The sequence below is a fragment of the Crocodylus porosus genome, unplaced genomic scaffold (genome assembly GCF_001723895.1).
Source record: "Crocodylus porosus isolate Cpor-Errol unplaced genomic scaffold, CroPor_comp1, whole genome shotgun sequence".
Taxonomy (NCBI): domain Eukaryota; kingdom Metazoa; phylum Chordata; order Crocodylia; family Crocodylidae; genus Crocodylus; species Crocodylus porosus.
This window is the reverse complement of record NW_017728906.1, coordinates 136415067-136438184: the sequence shown is the minus strand read 5'-3', so window position 1 is coordinate 136438184 and position 23118 is coordinate 136415067.

Here is a 23118-nt window from a genome sequence, read left to right as displayed (position 1 = left end):
TGATGCTGGCAGAGAGGCTGGGACTGGAGCCAGAGCTATGGGGGAACTGAAAAAGTAGGTGGGGAGAGGGAAAATGGGACTAAGGGAAAGTGTGGATGTTAAAGAGGGGCTCTGGGTGTGGGGAGCCAGAGGATGGCTCTGGGACAGCTAGAGAAGTTGGAGGGAGAGGCCATAGGTGCTGGAAGCTGGAGAAAGGCTCCAGCTGCTGGAGAAAACTGCAGGATAGCTAAGAGGAGCTGGGAAGCGGGGGTGGGGGGGAGGGACCACAGAAGGTGTGGGGAAAGCCTGAAAACAGAGAGGTGGACAGCGGAAAATCACATGAAAAGCAGCAGGTGGCAGGGCAGCAGGAAAGCAGAGAAAGGCAGCAGAAAATCACAGAGAAAAGGCAGTAGAAGCAGGGGAGGCTGAGAGGCAGCAGGTACAGCAGGAAAGCAAGGAGAGGCTGAGAGGTGACAGAAAAGAAGAGACGAAATTGGGAGGAGATCAGGAAACTAGCAGAGAGGGTGGGGACTGGAGCCAATAGAGAGAGAGAATGAGGCTGGAATTTAAGATAAGGAAAGGACTGGGATACAGTAACACATGACCAAACTCGGGGTTGCAAATTACATGTTTTACTGAACAGGGGAGATGGTGACATAATGTCTTATTGGTTCCCTTGCACCAACACAGGCACACAGACACCTGCAATGGCAGCAGGTGTTAAAGAGGCTTGGTGCAGGGGATGAAGTCCACTGAAGTCCAGGAGGAGAGAGAGACACAGAGAGAGAGAGAGAGAGTCCAAATTATAGGAGGAGGTGGTATGCAGGTAATATTTACCTATCCAGGCTGGAAAGGGGTCCTTGTCCAGTAGGTGTTGTCCAGAGGGGGGTCACCGGCAGGGCCTCTGGGTGGCTAGGTAGTGTGGCATGGTGCTGGTCCAGATGGAGAGAGTGTCTCACTGGGTCTGTCTTCACTGCCCCTTTTTATAGGGGCAGACTTTGAGTGATCCTAGTGACAGGAGGCATGCCCAGGCAAGGGTCAACCCCTGGCATACTGAGCATGTATGCTCCATGCAGGGATGTGCAGTTTTTGGTGTCTGTAGTGCTGATAGTTGCTGGTTTTGCAGGGTCTTTTGTCTTTCAAATACTGGTCCTGTCTCTGTTCCTGGATGAATCAATGCGAGGTGATGACCCACATGTTACAGGCCATTCAGTAGAGGCCTGCTGCCATTGTATTTCAATCATTCCCAATCACATTTATTCATCGGGGACCCAATTTACATGGGAGGGATATGTGACTCATACAGTTGCGACACACAGGGGATGCCCGGGCAGAGGACAGAAGATGGAGGCTTGACATATAAAATGGAAACTTGACATGACTTTGGTTCACTTACAAACACAGACCTAAACCATACAATATCCATATGAAACAATAAAAATCAATACAAAAATGATAATAATACAATATACAACAGTAAGAATCAATACAAACCTAATAATAATACAATAGAAAACAGTGGATACCCCAAACCAAAAGCTTGCTACCAAAATAAAAATGTTTAAAGCTTATCCTACATCTTAGGTTACTTATACTTATCTATACGGAGTAGAGAGGGAGAGAAAAAGTCATAAATGGTTGGGGAAGGGGAGGGAATGCATTTTAAAAATAATTTTAAAAAAGAAAAACTGGGGGTTTTGCTACAGCATTACATAGTTACCTTTTTCTTCCAATAAGGAGATCAAATCAGGCAACCTTCTGGAAGCCCCTTGTTAATGTTGTTCCAGAACTTGGTTACTGAACTGTTACCTTTCTACAATTTACCTCCGAGAGAGTGGAAGGTGGTCTTCAGCACTGCAGTATTGCCAACTCTCATGAATTTTGGCCTTGTTCTTAAAGTATATACTTTGGGAATGTGAATAATTTAGCTTTTTCTTTTATAAACACACACACACACACACACACACACACACACACACACACACACGTGAAGACTGACAGTTTTCACAGTCCCAAAGCACTTTAAGAACAATGCCAAGCATCATGAGAGCTGGCAATGCTGACACTGTTCCTGATTTTCCCTTTTGTAAATTGGCACCCAGGGAGCTAAACTATTGCTAGATATAGTCTAGTGGCAAGAAACAAAACAAATCTTGCAGTAGAATTACAAATCCCTTTAAAAGCTCGCTATGAATGAATATTGTACAACTTTATTTTCATGCACACTGAGTTTTGGAGTGCCCTGCAAAGTTAAATAATAAAAATAGAGGGGGAAATAATAGGAGAAAGAAAGTGAAATTAAGAATAGTCAAGGGAGAAAAAGATATGTTCTCTGCTGAGATATAGAACAAGATGGAGAGCTGATGAAGCAGAGAGAGAAAAAAACTGTTCCAGATGGCAGGAACTTTTAGAGGACAATGGGCTCTCAGACGAAGAATTGTAAGACTGTGGCAGAATGGTGCTATGCAACTAGAAAGGTTGAATGGAGAATATAGAAAGGGAAGGTCAAAGAGGACAGATGGAAAGTCTGATAGAGAGAAACTAGGACAGCTATTCCTAAGTGAAACCAACTAGTGCGGTTCTTTCTCTTCATCTATGCGAGAAAGCAGGTGACATTTTTCTGCACAAATTGAAGTCTGGAACACAAAGAATTAAAAAGGCCATAGGAAGAGGGCAGTAGTACTTAAGACGAGAGGACATGAAGGCATGGGTAAAGATGGCAGCAGTTAGTGGCTGTGTTATTTGGCAGTACAGGGATCTGACTAAAGCTGAAAATAGGCTTATCAAAATGAGGACCTCATGCTTCCAAAACAGGATTTTCACAAGCAGTGTTGGATAATGGATTTTTTTCCCTGAAATCTGAATGAGATTTGAATGGGGAAGATACACTATAGCCTGCCTTATGAGTCAGAATGTGTAAGTAGATAGGGACATTTCAGCACCCTGTCCTGCAATAACAGCAAACAATTGACTAAGTTTTGGCTGCACCATCTGCCCATCATTTCTCATTCAGCTCAATGTACTCTCTATAAAGTGCTGTACTGGACACCACCATCAGAGACACAAATTGAGTGACATCGCAATAATCATTATGCCTCTCCTGAGCGCAGTGCCAGAAGAGCCAAGGTATTCATTTCTGATTACTAGGTTAATTAAAAATTCAGCATTGGGCCTTGTAGGGTATATCCAGCTGTACTATAAAGCTGAAAATTGTGCCCTGTCAGCAGAATTGATTAAGGTTTGTGCATAAGGTGGGAAAGTTAGTTATTTCTGGGGGGAAAAACCACAATGTGATACTTGATGTAAAGCTAACTAAGGCAAAACTGTCTGTGAAAAAATAGAACAGTTAAAAGTTTGACAAAAGCTGAAACTCTTTGGGAATATGGGGGAGAACTGGAGTAAAGGTTCAAAAAGCACTTCATTCCATATCTGCAAACAGTGGGTGCCTGTAAAAAGGAAGCTAGTCAGATGGTAGCTTAATTTCTGACAATAGCTTGTTCGGAAGCACTTGATGTTTTTAGTAGTTTGCAGTTAACTCAAGCAGAACAGGCTAATTATGAAAGCACTGTACAGAAATGTGAAGAGTACTGCATTCCAAGTAAAAATGAAGCATGTGAGAAATGCTTTTAATCACAGAGTACAGGAGGAAGGAGAAACTATACAGAAGTGTGTGACTACTTTAAAGCTGAAGTGTCAATCTTGCAAGTTTAGAGAGGGCAGCTGAGTCCCTGAATAGAGACAAGACTGTAGCAGAAGTCCGAGGCAGCGAACTCAGGAAGTGGCTACTTGAAAACCTAGAATGGATCCTTGACAAAACAGTTGAAATTTTACAGGCAAAGAAAACCTCCAAGTACAACCTGATGCAAACAGAGAATAAACTTGAGGCAAAGACATGCAGAGCTCAAAGCTGCAGTTCTGATAATCAGTACATAGATTTGTACATGCTAATCCAAGACAAGACAATGATCAGCCTACAGGAAAAGTGAAAAATATACAACGGATTACATTATTTTGCATGAATCTGTAAATATCAGCCGTGTGTGCAGAGTATTGAAAAAATATGACAAGACCACCAATATCTTAACTGAATGGTGGACAGATGTTCACAAGACAAAAAGGATTAGATCATTAACCTAAAAGCAAATAGTATATTTATTCATTTTACATTGGGCATACAAACCTAATGTGGTGCCAGAATACTGAAAGGCACAAGGAAAGGAAAGGTGCAAGCTGTAGAAGGTAACTAATAAGTAAAACTCAGAGCTTATAGTGGTAAGTTTATTCCCTCACCAAGGGAACATGTGAAGTAAGCCGATTATATAAATATTAATTTGAAAGAACCAAAATTTGTTCCTGGGCAAAATAATATCAGGGCAAAAAAAATCACACATTGGGCATGTCTACACATTTCTGTAGGGCAATGTTGTCATTACTAAAGTACAGCATAATACTTCCTTTTGGAGTATCCACCTGTGGATGCTACATCCACCTGTGGATGCTACATTGCTGTAGTGCATCATTATGGCAATGTAGCATCACATGTAGATGTGCTCATTATTGGGTTAAAAGCATGGAAGTGCTTGTTTCATGAAAAGGATGCAGTCACTGAAGGAGCAGTAGTCCAAAGGAGACTAACATTTCTACTGCGTTCAGTCCTTAGGTGTTTTACAGGAAAAAATCAGCCTAAGTTTATGATACTTACAGTACTAAGGTCTACCTAGATGATATCTGATCTGGAAAAAAAATAAACAGAAGTACTGTGAGCAGATGCTCTGAGCAGCTTTGAAGAGAGTCAAAATAAACATACACACACACACACTCGTACACATATAAAATGACACAGATATAAACATTTTTGTGTAATGGGAATGGCATACATGGGCCAGCCACTTGCCACTTACCACAGGCAAGTGGAAAGGTAGGTCACACGGTTGATGATATTTTTAACATGACTGCCCCAACAGAAAATAAAAGGATAAAAGAGCACAAAGAATCCATGCAATGGTAGGGGAATTTGTGCCTCATCTTGCTGCTTAAACCAGTGATCGCCGAGTTCTATTGCACAATGACAGCCAGACAACTTGGTGTACAAATCTTTAATAAGAGTCTGAAAAAAACCTGGAATAGTTCATTAAGAATGTTCAAGTGTGAGGTATTATAACATTAAGCAAAAAGCTAGAGAATTTGCATAGTTTTTTCACAGCAGTATGATCAAAATTGGAGACCCATGATGTATGAGTCACAGGAACTGTGAAAATATGACTGTCAACACACTAAAATAGAAAAAAGAAGCTTTGGTTTTATTCTATGTCTGTAAAAAAATGGTCTGGGTACATGCAGACATTACACTTAGATCATCCTAACTAGGGTTAGGTCAATCTAAGTGCCAAACTGCACATCCATTTGGGCAGTTTATATCAGGGAAAAAATTACTATCCCCATCTAAATTAGTTCACCTACAGAGGTGTACTACATAGATTTGGCTAACGCATGCCTGATCTAATCGGAGCACAGCCCCAGGGCTGGGAAAGTCCAACCAGTTGACTAGGCCCCAGGGCTATACTTTTCTTAGCTCCCCCACCTCTTCCCCACCCTTCCCATGGCACTGACTCAAAAATAGTAACTGGAAAGGCTGCTGGAAAATGTATTCTTTTGCCAAGAGTTGCATTATGCCCATCAGACACATCCAGAGACATAGTGAGTTATTTCTACATCTGGGGCAGGGCTGGGATAGGAGGTATGCCAACCACTGGAGACCAGGGAGGAGTGATGTGAAGGGGAGTACGAGCACATTCATACCTACCCCTGGCTCTCCACACACTGAAGACTGCTCCTACTATAGCCGTGTCAACTTGGCTGAAGCAGCCCTATGATATGGGTTTCTTGGGAGCCACCCCAGTGCCCTGTTTGCGTCCTCCCCTCTCCCTACCTCAAGCCCCAGATATGCTACTGGAGACAGGTCTGCATCTGCTGTGTCAAAGACTTGCAGGGTGAGGTGCCCTTCCACTCACCCCACTCACCTCTCATGCCCCCTCACTATCAGCATCTGCGGTTGATGCTGGGATTGATCCGGGATTGATGCCCCACTCACTCCCCATTCCCCCACTCCATTACATTACCAGACACAGCTCTATCTTCTAAGATACACAGGAGGCAATTTCTTATCAGAGTAGCTTTTGCACTGATTATCAATAAAAGACAAGTGTGATGGAGTATGGGTTTTATTGTGATATTTCTGTATTAACTGTGTCCATGTTGCTTTAACATCTGCATCTCAGTTTATCTCATTATCATGTACACAGAGAAAGAAGGGTTAATGCCAGGGCTGGCTACATGCAGGATGAGACAAGATGGACCTATATCATAAACAGTCTCTTGAATGTCGTTGTTGAAGTATTAATCCACGTGGTATTCAGAAGAGATAAATATAATGATAGATGAGGCCATTGGGGAGCAGCTGGCCAACTCCTGGCCAGAAGAGTTGGTAGATTGAGAGAAGTGAAGAAAGTTTTGGAGTGCTAGAAAGACTGAAAAGGGAATAACTGAGTACTTTGGGGGGCTCAGGACTATGCAGGCTGAGGACTGCTTAACCCCTCTGGAGATGCAGGGAACCTCTGGCAGAGTGGCCTTTGCCTCAGTAAATGCCTTTAATGAAGAGACTAATGCTGCATGGAACAATGGGTTCTGCTCAATCCCTCCAACATGATGTGAAGCCCCTCTCTCAGGATTAATATGGATGTTAGCTCCTTGGGTCAGGGCCACAGAGAACCAGGGAGAAAGAGAAACTGAAAAGCAAAGATTTTCAGAGTTAGAAACTAAAAGGCAAGGATCTGCTGCTGAAGACTTGGCTGGCTTCAACAAGTGGTCCCAGAGCCTGTGGTGATCCTTCCCCCAGAGGGCATCTTGTGATAACAAGGTCAAACACTTGGGTGCTTACCTACCACAACCTGAGTTTGGACATAGCCAGTTATATGTTGCAGTTTCAAAAGTGAAATCATCTGGGAACGTAAAAATTATGGAAATTATACAGACAAATGATCAAGGAATAATAGCAAATTTTGAAGGCATTTACATACACACAACACTGAAATTTTTCAAAATCCTACAATTAAGTTCACAATTATGTTATTATAATATTGCCCCTCAAGATTACCTTCTGTTTTTCTCCTCTTCATCACTTGCAAAATTAGTGAGTCTGTATATGTTTGTTTAAATGTTGGATTTGAATGCCCTACTGAAGCTACTATGAATTCAAAAAGTGATTTCGAAAGGTAAGTAGATTATGTTGTTATGTTTTTAAGATCAGGTTTGTCCTAGTTTTTTGGAAATATTTTGAAGGAAATTATTTTAAGTTGCTCAATCAGCTATATGATAAGGTTAAAAGGACTTAAAAGGCTGCTACAGACTGGGCCAGATTTTTAGAAAAATATAATATATTATGCTTTACTAAATATTTCAAAGTTTTTTACTGAAATTTTGTGTAAATTTGACACACAATTTAGCTGAAGTTTAACAGGAAAAATGAAAGAAAGAGCCAAACCTTAAAAGGAAAAACTGAGACACAGTGGGAGGAGAAGAGAAGTTGGGAGAACAAATTAAATTTGCTTGAGTTAACCAGTGCTGTGATATATTTGGTTGTGTAAGACTGGAAGCATCTTTTAGTTTTAAGCCTTTGGAGAGCTCACAATTGGATAAGAAATTTGCTATAAGTAGTAATTTGGTAAAGAATCTTATCTATAAAGCAAAAGTGCAACTACAATAAAAGTTCAGTGAAAATTTTCTGGGTACACACTTGTTGAGAGAGATTTTTAAAAGAACACCTGAAGGTCATTTAAGGATTTAAAAAAGTAAGGAAAGGGTCAGAGATATTTTATTATCTTCAAACAGCACAGGTTGTAAATGGAACATTAACAGAGAAAAAACTGTTTCCAATACCAAAATTATATGAAAGCAACAAAGTCAATGTTGATAGATAGGGAAAAATATGCCTTGTAGAGGAAAGTGGGCATAGATTTGTTTAGAGTATATAGAAAAAAATCTAAGTAATTTACTTAGATTATTCTTCTCACTCCCCTGAGGCAACCTTACCAGAAGATGCTGTAGCTAAAGGGGTTATTATGCATATCAAAACTATTTTTCTTAAGCACATACAGCTGACATAATAATATTTGACAATGGACCACAGTGTAGTGGCTATGAGTTTAAATGTGTAACTACTAATTCCCATATCCCCCAAACACTGTAAAACAGTGTCAGAATAATATAGTGCCTCCTGAAAAGGCCCATTGAGTCAGACACCGATCCTTGTCTAGCGCTGTTAAATTAAAGAATGATGCCAGTGAAGCATGAGTTGTCTCCCACTGACATTTTGTTTAACAAGAATGCATGAAGTTTTAGTCCCAAGATCTGGGAATGAGTGTGTGCAATAGCAGCCATAGCACGTTCATATTCCCTTTGCACAAAATGGACTTAGACACCTGAAAACAGTGTCAGCCAAAACCCATGAATTTCTTATGGGTTAACATTAGGAACAGGGAAGGCAAGGATTGCCCCCAGAGCTCAGGGAATAGGGCAATCACCTGGAAATCCAGAGTTGTTGACTCCTACCTTACCCAGATGGCTTTTAACATGCCTGTCTTTGGATTCCTCTTATAGTATTCTAACACATCTGGGTGAGGGTTTCCAAGATTTCTAGCTTCTCAGGTAAGTACCCTAGCCATTCAGCTATCTGGTGGAAAAGATCATAGGATCATGAGAAAGCAGAGCTGGAAGAGACCTCATAAAGTCATCCAATCCAGCCCCTGCTCAAGGGAGGATCATTGTAAGCCATCCCAATCAACTATCTGCTTTTGAGGTTCATGCTTGCTCTCCCTTGTTTGCCACCAATCAATATGACTATATGCGTGCCCATGGACATCCAGGAATAGAATTCCCCATGGCACATAAATGCCAAAAATACCCTGTAAACAACCAAAAAATGACCACTTAGATGACCAGGAAAGAACAGCGTATCACCCTAAATTAACATTTCTGGTTACTTTCTCAGGCTTGTCCCAGCGAAGGCCTGCAGGATGAATGCAGCCTATAAGGGGTTCATTTGTTGCTCCTGGGCTGCCACACATTTGGGGTCTCCAGGCTCCCTGTCCTTCCTGTTTTTCACTTTCTTCCCCCATTCTAGGGACAGGGCTGCATGGCCTCATGGTCCAGTGCAGGCCACTGTGCCAGGGAAGCTCAAGCCTGGTACTCCCACATGCATAGCTCAATGGAAACCTGTAGGACCTGTGGGTCACAGTGATGTGTCCTACAGAGTATTTGGCCTCTGCTGGTGGGGCCCATAGGACATGCAGCCCCTGGCTACCTAGAAATTGAAAAGCCTTGATTTAGCTAATAAATTAGTTAAGTATTTGAAATTCTAAATTGTGTTAATGTTGAGTGTACTTTTTCTATTCACGTTTGGCTGGGGGGGAGGGACTGAAGATGTGAATAATTGATCATTTTGGAGGATTTGTATTAGAACATTCGACATAGAACATGGATACTGAGGAATGTGATTTCTTTCAGATTCCTTGGCTCTGAGTGATTTCACAGGAGTGCCTGTGTGCCGAATTACGGGTTTGGACTACAATCTGGAAAAGCAATGCAAACGGAAGTTAGTTTCTGATTGCTATAATTAGAACATTAATTGCCTAATATCTTTAGGTTAAAACATTAGCCTTGCTACCCTTCTGACCTAAGCAGCTGAACACAATTTGAAGTCTTCTGGCCTATTCCTAGTAGGAGGAAGAATCGATGATGGACTCATTTTCAGTGCAATTTTATTTATTTGCAGTGATTTACTATAAAACCCCCTTTCTGAACTAAATGTGAAAATAGAAACTATATACTGTTATTTGATCCACTGTTTCAAGGGTTTTTAAGCTGAAATTTTACACAAAATCCTGTGGGTTTGTTTCTACCCACCCACCCCTCAGGCTCACAGAATGTGTCTCTGGCTGTCTCCACTTTTTTCATCTTCTCTCATTTTTTTCACTTCATAACTGTATAGCTCAGTGATCTAAGCACCTTTTCAGGTAACCCATTATAGGCAGGAGGAGGTAGGATCAGGCCATGGTTTCTCCAATATTCTTAGAAGCAATATTTGCCTTTAATATCACATTCTTCCTATCTCCCTCCCCCAAAAGTGCTATATGGTTACAGAACTTATGCAAAAGGGAGATGGAATATCACCTGCCTTTTATAAGCCTTCATACCCAGTTCACAAACCAAATAATAGGAATTGTCCTGTCTTCCAGCACAAGAGTGGGCTCTTCCAATGCTACCTACAGCTATCTGCTGTCCCCAGCTACTGTATCCAGAAGCATACCCATATTGGAAAATAGTCTTATCCAGCTATTAGCCAATGTAGTTAATCTTTCAGCTCAAATTATACAGTTTATATTGTAATGTTAATAGCTTAGACCTCAAATCTTGATGATTATTCATGATGGCAGCATTGTTATAATTGCATGTAAGAAAGTAAAGTTATTAAATGTAGTTTAAAAATACTAGGAAATTTCAAATAAAAATCTGTGTCAAAGAAATGTCATTAAAGCTGCAAACTAAAGCTTTTAAAATTAGAAATGCCAGAACCAAAATTGCCTATGCAACTTTAATTAAACCCACTTTTTCATTTGCATTATGATACAGTCTTCAGTGACATGATCATGTGCTATTCATACTTCCAGTTGAGTGCTTGACTTTGCAAACTTAATATTTTTAAGGTAGCATTCCTTATGACATTCTCTACTTAAAAAGAACCCCCCAAAACAACCCCCACCCAATACTATATTAGAAAATTGTTTGTTGCAGTTATATCTTTAGCAAATGACATCACACCCTGTTCAAATTGGCTTGAGTGTATTAAGTACTCTGCTGTATCATTTTCATTGTACTACGTCACCGGATGTCACATTTTAAAATGTTGGGCCATTACTTGTTCTTAAATTTTAAGAAAAACAATAGTCCTACTTACTACCCAAAAAGCTCAACTACAGTTGAAGAAACGAAAGTCCAAACAACAAAGGCCCAAAACATTTTGGCAGCTAATTTTTAGCTGTGCCCTTCTGACTATGCTCCTAAGCCTCCACTTCAGCAACTTATGTTCCAGTGCAAACTTTTTCCATTGAGGAGGGCATATAACGCTATATCAATCATAACAGAGGAGAACCTCCCAACCTATAGCACGTTATTAATGATTAAAGCATTTGGCCAGGGAGTGGGAGTCATAGGCCTACTCACAGCAGGGTTGAATCTACATTCTCTACCTTCTAGCTAAGTTATTCCAATAGGCAGTAAAGATATACAAGACCAGAAGAAGAATGGCCAGAAAGAAAGTGGCTTAGTGAGATAGGTAGGGAAGGATAGAAATCCTGGGTTCTGGCCCCTGTCTATTAATTTGTGCCTTTAAAAGACACTGGATAAAATTGGTAGACAGACAATAGTACCACAGCCTTTGGGAGCACAAACAGGGGCCAAAACCCAGAACCACATACTCTCTGTGCCATTTTAAAAGGGGTGTTGGGAATACCTTCTATATGACCTGGTGGAGCAAAGATTTTACTGCAAAGTAGAAAATGCAAGTTCAAACCTCTGGTTGAGAAGAGCCTAGAAACCAAGTCTCCCACTCACCAGATAAGTGTCTTAACTGCTGGCAGTTAGGTTAAAAGTTGGGACCTTCTACTTCCTCTGATTTACACAGAATTATGTGCTTTCCTGGTGGAAGTAGTATCTCAAATCTATGTGTATCGCCCGAACTACTACTGACAAGTGCTGTATCAGTATAAGGTATTACTGACACAAAACTAAAAGTAATTATTTATTGTGCTCTTTTCTAAAGCTGTATCTCATTATTAAAGTGTATTGATGCTGCAGTGAGTTACTCCAGATCTATTCTAGCATAAAAGGGCAGAATGTAATCCATTATTATTCTATGAATTTTTGCTATAAGTAATGTTAGCTCAATCTGAGCTCTAATGTATCAATTTGTTCCTTTAAAGTACTTTCCTACTTTGTTATATTAAACATTATTCATTCACTGTCCCTCCTCCACCCCCTTTTCAGAGTGTCTGCTACATTCACATTTTCTTCTAGCAACAGCTACTTTGGAGGGCAATCCTGAAGAATGAGGATAACCACAAATATAACACGTCTCATAAAATTAGCTTCAATTGCTTCTATATGACCTCTGTCAAGGAAGCAAGACTCAAATTCAAGTCAGCATAAACAGCTGTAGATACTGTTGTTAGATAACACTGACCTGAATTCCCAAGGGTAGTGCCCAAGAACAAGAGAATTGTAGTTCTGCAAACAATAAATGTGATTAATGCCAAAATAACTCAGTAAGCATTGTTTCAACAACACGGTGATGTGACACCTTAGGTCATAAGAAAAAGGATCAGTTTCTTTTTGTAATAACGATTAATACATATCCTCTATAAAAGCATTTTGCATAAAATGGCAAAAGAAACTCAGACATATGTAAAAATAAGTTTTTTTATGATTTATGGTTTCTGCTTTTTTAAATGTATTTCCATATATTTGTAACAGAATTCATGAATGCTTCTTTTTAATGCAAACAGTTACCCCTTTTTTTCCTGTAAGGAATACTTCAAATGGATGATGGCCCTGTTACGTCAATCTTGTGGGAAACAATTTCTAGACAAACATAAGGAGTGGTAAAATCTAGGACCTGATTTTCAACTCTGCTACTTTACTGCAAAACAGAATAATTGAAATCTGTAACATTCACACTGTGATGAAACCTAAGCAGAACAGAATGAAGCCCATAAGCCTTTTTGCCTCCGTGATCTATGAGTTTCTCCATTTTCTTAAAGGTCATTGAGGACCTAATTTTCAAAATGTATCTATCAACCTGAGTGCCTAAGTACAGGCACTTAAATCTCTACCTGTGTGGCCTGATTTTCCCAAGGTGCAGAAAATAAACAATGTCCTTTGCTATTTTCCATAGAATTGAATTTACTGGGAATTTGGGGCAGGTAAGGGGCAAAGTTGCAGAGTAACAGATATTTATGTGTAAATAAACATATGCAAGCTCACTTTAAAACCGCTCAACCAGATGCCAATAGCAGTGTAGTTACAGAATCATAGAGCACTGGACAGATTCCCAAGAACTTAACCTGCTTCCTGATCAGATTTTGTTCTTCTCACTGTGCTCCATGTTTGTACAGTTATACTAGGCATGTCTATATGCAATGTTTACTGCAGAGCTGACTAATTAGCTCCACAGTAAAATATCACCATCTATATATGTAGTACTATTAGGACAGAGTAAACTCATTTACTCCACCATAGGATGGATAGTATTGCGAGACACAAGTACTATTGTACAACAGAGTTATTTACTTAGTTGTGATGCATGTTAGACACTGACAAGGTTGGCTGGAGCATGAAGATGCTTCTGTGTGGAGGCTGCCTGCTGGCTGGCCTCACATTAAAGTACCCTCGTACCCCAGGCAGCCCCTCTGCAACAGTCGAGCCAGGGTGGAGCAGTCCCAGGTTGGCAGGCTGAATCCTGGGCCCCCTATAAGCAGGGGCTGCCCCACTCCAGCTTAACATGCTGTGGTCCCTGGTGCTTGTGCCAAACATGGCACCTGGGAGCAATGAACTCGAATGAAAATTGCACCAGATTTTATTCAGCTTCATTAACTGCATGTGTAGACACGTGCAGTTTCCAGTAATCTAGGGCATTTTTACATGTGGTCCAGGAAGCACAGGTAGGTGCACTTTAATTAGCGAGCACTTTTAATTAAAAGCTCCCAAGCAGCACATGTATCAGCATGCCCCACACTGATAAATAGGGGCAGGGCACTTTGAACTAAAGCTTATCGAACAAGCTTTAGTTCAAAGCACCCTGCCACCATTTTTTGGTATGGGAGACCAATACAAGCAATGCCAGAGTCTGCTGAAAAAGGTGCTAACCTTTTTACAGTTGTGAGGAAACCACCTCCCCAAAAAAAACCCTAGGTTTGACCAGGTACAGCTTTGATAGTATCATATTGCAACAGTGTATTTTTTTTCACAAGTGTTTGGAAATAAACCATTTATAGTCATATCCTAATTTATATGTCTGCTTCCAAAATGTGTTTAAATGTGAGCTGGTTTTTGGGTGATGGAAAGTTACTGATTTGCAAGCAATTTACAATTTTTTTTTAGATTATTTTTGGTCCTGCAGCCATAAGCCTAAATTAGTAGCAACTCTGTTTGGGGGTGGTGAGAGAAAACAAAAAACAAAACATCTTATGAGATGGGCCATAAGATACATAGCATGTTCCATAAAATAAGCAGGAAGTGTCACATTTTTAATAAATGTCTTTGTTTATTAATCAAAATGTTATTCAAAATCAGTAGATAGATAGATATACTCTTCCAATTCAGGATCTGAATAGCATTTTATTGCACCATAAACTAGGTCTAAGTGATGCTGGGGACAGGAAATATGGACTTATTTTGGGAAGGACTTCAGTAAGTTATGATAATGAATTCAGGCAAATGAAGCCTCACAAGACAGAGTTTTTAAGGTAACAACCTCAACTGTGTTTCAAATTACTTCAATGACATTTTAAAGTACCATGACTTCCTTGTGAATTTAGGCTGTCTATGCCAGTTATCAGTATATCCTCCAGCAATGAAAATTAGCATTCTGCCCAATATAATGAATCATTTCTGAAAAGTAATTACATTATTGCTGTAAAAGTTGACATGCAGCAATATAGCATCTACATAACATAACATATGAAGATTTAAAATATACTAGATGTTATAGACTGCACTGTAACTTTAATTCAATGGTTACTGTGTTATGTATCTGAGGAGGAGAGTGATCAGGATGAATGGACTGGGACAGAGTGCAATTATAAAAGCAGCTTCACAGGAATGAGACTATCAGGAGAAATCTTAGGTAAGTTTTCCAAATGCATTTTGCAACTTTGGAAGAGCACTGCCAGCTTTTCAAAGTGTACAGCCTTTCTTCTATGCCACCATATAATGGTCTACTGGGCTAAGTACAGACAATCAAAAAGCCTGAAGCTAAATCAATTAAATCTTTACAGGTTAGTCTAAACTGCAGATGTTAAATTAAAACAGAAGTGAACAGACATCTACTGTTGACTCAGGAAATGTAGCCACATGCCCACAGTGGCTCAGACCAGAAGCAGAGGGGTGCTTGAGCAGGGCTGTCTAGCTGTGCATTCACTTTCTCTTCTTACTCCCCACAAGATCTCTGGAATTTGCAGTACAGACTTATAGCAACAGGACTATGCAGTGCGGCTCATCACTTCCTCTTCCTGATTCCAGGTATCTCTGGGATTTGTAGTCCACAGTCAGAGCCAGCAGTAAGTTTGAGTGGGGGAAGGGTTGTTTAACCCATCTCCCTAGCTGCAGACCCCAGCTGGGGCTAAACACTCAGACCCTGCCTTCCTACAGACTGGGCTGCATCACTAGCTGGGCTTGCCCTACCCCACACACGTCCTTGTCAGCGAGCTCTCACTGGTCCAGCTAGGGAGCCAAGGGGCAGGACCAGCCCTGCTCTTTGGTGTAGACCGCACAGCCCAGCACAGCCAAAAGCTGCAAAATGCTGGGATGCTGGAGGACTCTGATTTAACTTGAACCAAAACAGTTAAGTCTGATACTACATTCAACCAGGTGTATCTTAAAGCAGTTTCAGCCATTTTGAAACTGCTTTATGTGCACTGAGCTTCTGTTCTGTTACAGGTTTAAACCAGTTTCTGATCACTTAAACTGGTTTATGTGTAACTTCTGTCCCTAGCCCTGGTGAGCACAAATGTAGTGAGGCCTGGTCAATCCTGTGATCAATGCCACCAGCACAGTGGCTAGATCAGCTCTAAATTGGTTGTCCAGTGTTTGTCCTCCCTCTGTGGTTGGTTCTGTGTATACATTGGTGCAACTAGGGGGAAAACACACCTTCCCATGTAAAGCCAACTCATTCTTTTCCTATTGCTTGGCCTGACTGCCCTCACAGCAATTGAGAACAGGAGTAACTCACTTTAAATCAGTAGAGCAACACAGGAGTGAAATCAATTACACAGATGTAAATCAAATCATACCCGTAGCACATTTTGATGCTACAGTTCTAAGTAGCATTACAATGTATGCTCACAGTTTATAATCTACAGTCAGAATACATTTATTTTATTTTCTATCACATTAAAAGGAAAAAAATGAAAACTGTTGGAAAGGAAAGCAGTTTTTTGAGAAACCGAATGAATTATGTTTCCATTCTAACAAATTCCAGGTAATTATCTATTCATTATGATCCCTGGACAATACACGAAAGAAATTTCATTGCAGCAGCTAAATACCCTAGAGTGAGTTATTTTCAAGCACAACCAGATTGTGAAGTTATTGAGCAATGATTTGTTTGTGCATTAACAAGAAATACTTATTATAACTGTAGTAGGGTTGGAGTATTATTGTAGCCATAACAGTCCTGAAAATAAGCTAGAAGGAAGGGATTTTTGGAGGGTACCTTTATTGAAACAACTTTATGGTTGGCAGACATGCTAGACAGGCTTTGGGACTCAACATGCCCTTCTTCAAATCCACAAAAGAAGCAAGTGCAGCCTAAGCTAAATATGAGATACTGTGTTAATTCCAGAGGAGAAACAGAGCAGGTACTTGAGGAACTGGAGAAGGTGGTAAAGTAGTAGCAAAGGGCAGTTATCAAAAGAAGCTTCTCAACAGGAACATTTAGTTGAATAGATAACCTAATTATGTAAAAGAACCAGACTCTTAGAAAGGAAAGGAATCCTTATTACTCAGGAAGTACTGAGAGGATGAAGGGACATCAGTTAGATTAAAATGATTTCTGAAATCTCTTGTTTTTAGCATCCAGTAAAGTTGTGAATTTTTGTTTCCAGGCCTATCTTCTGATGTTGTTTTGTAGATTTCTGCTGAGTTAATAGCCTGTGAGGTCAGAAATGGAATGACTGGTCTGTGAACAGTGCTCTCCCACAGGTGATACCACAAACATTTGAGACATAATTCTGTTGAATGTTTATTCTGAAGAATTAAAGAATGGCTATACTTCAACTACTTACAATATTAACTGTTCTTGTATTACATATGCTTTTTTTATTAGCAGGGATCCTGGTTTTCTCTGATAAAAAAATCCTCAATTTTCAGATGTAAAAAAATAACCCCAAATCCACATTTTTTCATGATTAAAATGAAATGCCACACACACACACATATATACACACAGAGAGAGAGAGAGAGAGAGAGAGAGAGAGGTATTTCATTTTAATCACAGAAAAATTTGGATTTGGGATTACTTTTTTAAATCAAAAAATAAGGTATTTTTTTAAAATGAGAGAGAACCAGGTTCCCTGCTTATTACGTTATGCTAAATTCTGATTACCTTTAATCTCTAACCTCTTTGATTAAATACATAGAAGTTCACATTTAAACTAGCTGTTTCAAGTCCTACTAGTTTGTCAAAGTAAACAAAGCCAAAGTGACTTAATAGCTTAATTGCTATTATTAGATTTAAAGTCATTGTGAAAGTTGCAAATTTTTTTTGCTTATAAGAAATCTGTTTAAAATGCATCTGCATATGCATATTATTTGAAATAAAACTACAAAATGTAAGTATGTTTATGTCTCAGGAGAGACAACACTTGAGGGAGGCAGAAGCAATGATTACTTGTAAATGATACTCATTGGATCTCTTTATACTTGTTACTTCATTGGCCCCAATCACTACTCTGATGAGTAAAACAATAAAGATGAATCTTGAACACATAAGAAACTGATTTTTATCCTTCTAGCTGTAATTTTAGTCTCCCTTTACCCTCACTACCTTCCTGTGACACCATTTCTCTTTTTTTATATTCCTAGTAGCTCCATTAACACAAGAAAATGAGACACTCTATACAGTTTTAGTCTTTCTTGGGATCATTTGAGATACTGGCCACAGCTACATGAGACATTGACTGTGCAGTTGTTACTCTGCAGTCATCTGATAGTTGTATAAACAAGTATTAAATGACTGCACAGTAACCCGAGTTATTGTGCAGTAGTGCCGATGAACATTTTTTTGTGATGCTGACTGCAGTAGCCTGAGAATACTGCTCATGATGTCACATCATGGTTTCTGCCATGTGATGCTACTGAACAATAGGAGTGTGCAAAATGGGCCGTATTCAGATTTGGATTTGGCCTGAATCAGGGACGGTGATTCAATTAGTTGATTTGGATCACTGTCCTGATTCGATTCAGCTGAATCTGAATCTGAAGATTTGATGATGATTCAGAGTTTCAGCTATTCAGCCACAGATACAGCTTTACATGTCCACCACCAAGCTCATGGGGGGACTGTCCTCACACATACCCCCGGCTCAGTAATTGGTTGCAGGGGGACCCTGGGTGCCCCTCCCCAGGCCCAAGAGGCACTAGTCACCAAGTCGGGGGGGTTGGTGTGGTCCCCCACATGCTCCCTGGCAGACTCAGAAGTGGCCTAGAAGTCCTTCTGGTCCACTTCTGGGTCTAATGCCAAGCTGCTGGGGGACCCCCCACACACACACCTGTGGGATGCTCCATCCACCCCAGCATCTCAATATTCGTGAGCTGCCTGGTACCTTGAGGTATGTAGAAAAAACATTTAAAACTGTGTCTATATCCTAATCATCGAATGTCTCTGAATTGATTTGGAGGGTTCCGATTCAATTCAGAGAGATTAAAGGGTCTCCTGATTTGATTCGGATTTGGAGATTTGGCCGCCGAATTGGGCCAAACGTCTGCCAAATGAAATGAGAAACCAAAGCTTTGCACAGCCCTACTGCACAATAGTCTCGGGCTACCGCATAGTCAACATCTCATGTAAATGTAAACGCAGCCACTTAGTATAAAATGGAAGATGCTACTCATAGAATTAAAATCCCTTTCATTGTTTCTTCCTCGAAGACAGGTATCTAATTTGTTTGTGTCTTCAAAGGTAGGATTCCAACATAATTAATATCTGTCTTTCTTTCACCATTTGAGTTCAGTGTAAGACTGACATTTTTCCATCCAACATAAGCTAAACCAAATAAAGAGACTGTAATGCCTGAAGAAAAGGGATTGTACAAAGGGGATTGTAGTGTCTACAAAGGAGATTGTACCCCACAGATTTATATAAATAAATATATTTGTTTAAATCTCATCCAGCTCTTGGTGAGTCATTCTAAAAATATTGTCTTATGTACAAAAGGACAAATCATCTGCATTTTTGTCGTTCTTGCTTCTGATCCCAAAACTTATCCGGCCCCCTAACCACTACCCTATTCACAGCTTGGAGCAATCCCAGCTGGGTCATAAGTGGCTACAGGGCTCTGGGAGTGGGGCTTAAGTGGTTGGGGGTAGAGGCAGTCTTTTCCTTAATCCTCCCAGTTATGGGTCATGGGCTGAAGAAGAAGAGATGGATTGAGGTAGTCAACCAAAGATTGTGGAGCTGGTGTCATCATAAAGGCTTCAGCTTCCATGATTACAGCCCATTCTTTAGTGAGAAAGGCAGTGGACTGCTGTGAAGAGACAGCCTCCAGCTCACTTCACTGGAAAGGAATCTCTTTCAGCCAGAATGTTTGACCTGTTTGACCGGTCTTTAAACTAACCCCACCAGGGGATGGATGGATAACAATAAAGCAAGCCCACTAGGTAACTACTGCAAAAATCAGCAGGTTAGGGCACTCAAAGGAATCCACTCCTACCCCGGCCCTGGAACAGTGTCCTCCTGGGAGTGCAAGGAACCCTAGGGCTTCCAATGGGACACTTGCATGCCTGTACACCAATGCCAGGAGCTTGGGGAACAAACAGGAAGAACTGGTCCTCCTGCTAAACAAGAATGACTATGATCTCATAGGGACAACGGAGACCTGGTGGTCTAGGCCACAGGTATAGATGGCTATACCCTGTGCGGAAGAGATCATGCAGAAAAAAGGGGTGGGGTGTATCTATGTCAAGAAAAGCTACACAATCTGGCAAGCTGACATTGGCACCCATGGATGATGACTGGAGGGTCTCTGGGTTAAAATATATGGGAAACATGGCACAGGGGACAGAATGGTAGGAGTCTACTATGGACCTCCCAATCAGGAACAAGAGCTTGGCCAGGAATTAGTCAGGGAACTGGCTGAGGCAACACAGTCTCAGTGTATGGTTGTCATGAGAGACTTCAATTACCTGGACATCTCATGGGAAAAGCATTCGGCCAAATCTGAACCATCACAAAGCTTCCTCACATACAGGGATGAACTCTACCTGACTCAAGAAGACTGTGGACTGACAAGAAGTAAAACACCACTGGACCTGGTACTGGCCAAAGGGGATGATCTAGTCAGTGACCAAAGAATCAAAGGAAAGCTGGGAGACAGAGACCATGAGCTGATCACTTTTACTCTCCATTGCAAAGCTGGCGAGTCAGTCAGAAATGCAGAAGTCCTCAACTTTAGGAAAGCTGGCTTTAATAAGCTGGCTTCAGGAAGCTTGTTGTCAAGGCCCTAAAGGGCCATGACTCAACAGGGAGTGGAGTCCAAGATAAGTGGTTGCTCCTTAAGGGATTGATCCTGAAAGCACAAGGGATGTCCATCCCATCTTGGATGTAAGGTAGCAAAAGGGCACAGCAACCCCCTTGGCTCAACAGGGAACCCATGGACTTCCTACATCTAAAAAGAGAGGCTTATAAAAGATGGAAGACAGGAATCACCACTAAAGAGGAGTATTCTGCACTGGTCCCAAGTCATAGGGAGTGAACCATGAAAGCTAAGGCTGCAACCAAACTACAACTGGCTACATGTATCAAAGACAGTAAAAAGTTGTTTTTCAGATATGTGACAAGTCAGAAGAAAAGGAAGGGCAATGTTGGACCCCTGTTAAATCAAATGGGACAACTGTCAATCAACACCCAGGAAAAAGTCATTCTGGTTAATGGATACTTTGCATCTGTTTTTCATCAGCCCTGCCTAACATGATGACAGATGGCCAGAGTGAGGGTGAATTTATACCCAACATTGGTATAGACCTTGTAAAGGAATACCTTGAGAGGCTGGGCACCTTTAAGTCAGCTGGCCCCGACAGATTACACCCCAGGGTACTTAAAGAGCTGGCAGGCATCATAGTCCAGCCACTGGCAAGGATATTCAAGAACTCATGGCGCTCAGGTGAAGTACCTGAAGATTGGGAAAAGGCCACTGTGGGAAGGAGGGAAGTAGATCAAGGGAACTACAGGGCAATCAGCTTGACATGTGAAGATTTTGAAAAAAAATACCAAAGAGACCGTTCTTGATAAGTTGGTTGATGGTAACATCCTGAGGGAGAGCCAGCATGGGTTTGTTGTGCCTGACCAATCTCATCTCCTTCTATTACCAGGTGACATATCACCTGGACAAGGGAGAAGAGATTGACATCATATATCTGGACTTTAAAAAAGCCTTTGTTCTGGTGTCCCATGATGTCCTCATGGAAAAATTGGTCAGCTGCAGCCTCACTATATCACAGTCTGATGGCTGAGGAATTGGCTCCAAGGTTGGCCCCAGAGAGTAATAGTCAACAGAAGTGAATCATCATGGCTCTCCATGACCAGTGGTGTCCCCGAAGCTTCTGTCCTTGGACCTGTACTCTTTAATGTCTTTATTAACGATGTGAACACTGATGCCATAAGCAGAATGTCTAGGTTCAAACTTTCGGGTTGAGTGTCTACACCCAAGGATAGGTTGGTGATCCAGGCTGACCTGGATAGGCTTAGATAGTGGGTGGATAAAAACCTGATGACATTCAATATGGAAAAATGCAAGGTACTCTGCCTCTGGGGAAAAAAAAACAAACCTGTATCACACTTACAGGCTCGGCAGTGCTACGCTTGCTAGCACCATGGCTGAAAGGGACTTGGGGATCATGATTGACCACAAGATGAACGTGAGCAACAATGTGATGTCACAGCTGGTAAAGGAAATAAGACTTTGGCTTGCATCCATAGATGCTTCTCAAAGAAATCTCAGGAAGTCATCCTCCTGCTGTATTCAGCCTTGGTGAGGCCACAGCTGGAGTACTGCATCCAATTCTGGGCTCCACACTCCAAGTAGGATGTGGATAAGGTTGAGAGTGTCCAGAGGAGAGCCACATGCATGATCAGAGGGCAAGAGAACAGGCCTTATGAAAAGAGGCTGAGAGCCATGGGACTCTTCAGCCTGGAAAAGCGCAGGCTCAGGGGTGACTTGGTGGCAGCCTATAATAAGTATATTAGTGGTGTGCATCAGGATCTGGGGGAATGCCTGTTCACCAGAGCACCCCAAGGGATGATGAGGTCCAATGGTCAAAAACTCCTCCAAGACTGTTTTAGGCTGGACATAAGGAAAAACTTCTTTACTGTCTGAACCCTCAAGGCCTGGAATAAACTGCCTCCAGAGGTGGTACAAGCACCTGCTCTGGATTCTTTTAAGAAATGTTTGGACACTTATCTTGTTGGAATCCTTTGACCCTATCAAACTTCCTGTCCCTGGGGAAGGGGGTTGGACTCAATCTTCCAAGGTTCCTTCCACCTCTAATGTCTATGAAATCTATTAAAACTTTTGCTGTTTTTATTCATTATGCCAAATTAGACACCAGGCTACAGAAAAAAAGAAGTTTGAAGCAGAATTAGAAAGCTGAGGCAGTATAGGCATCTAATTTAAAATGGTATAACACCAACTTTTTTCATTCTTCCACTCCACAAAAAATGTAAAATAGCATGAAAACAGGTCCCTGCATCTTAAAAATACAGATATGGATGTAATTACCCTGATCCCTATGTTATTTTAAGGTGTCTAGAATGTTGTCCAATTGTTTTGTTCTCTGCCTCTCTTTTCTCTGCTTATACTAGACACAGATTAGGTGCCAAAATCTCTGCCAAGTTCATTTAAAAAAATATGGTCTTTGGTTTTTCAGATAAAGAAATACAAATATGCTCTATGCTCTTTTTATTTTCTACCAAATTAAGGATATATACATTCAAAATATAATATACCAATGTTATTATATTTAGACAGTGTCTCATCTGAATTTATTCCTATTAAATCCAAGGAGCATTGTGTGTGTGTGTGTGTGTGTGTGTGT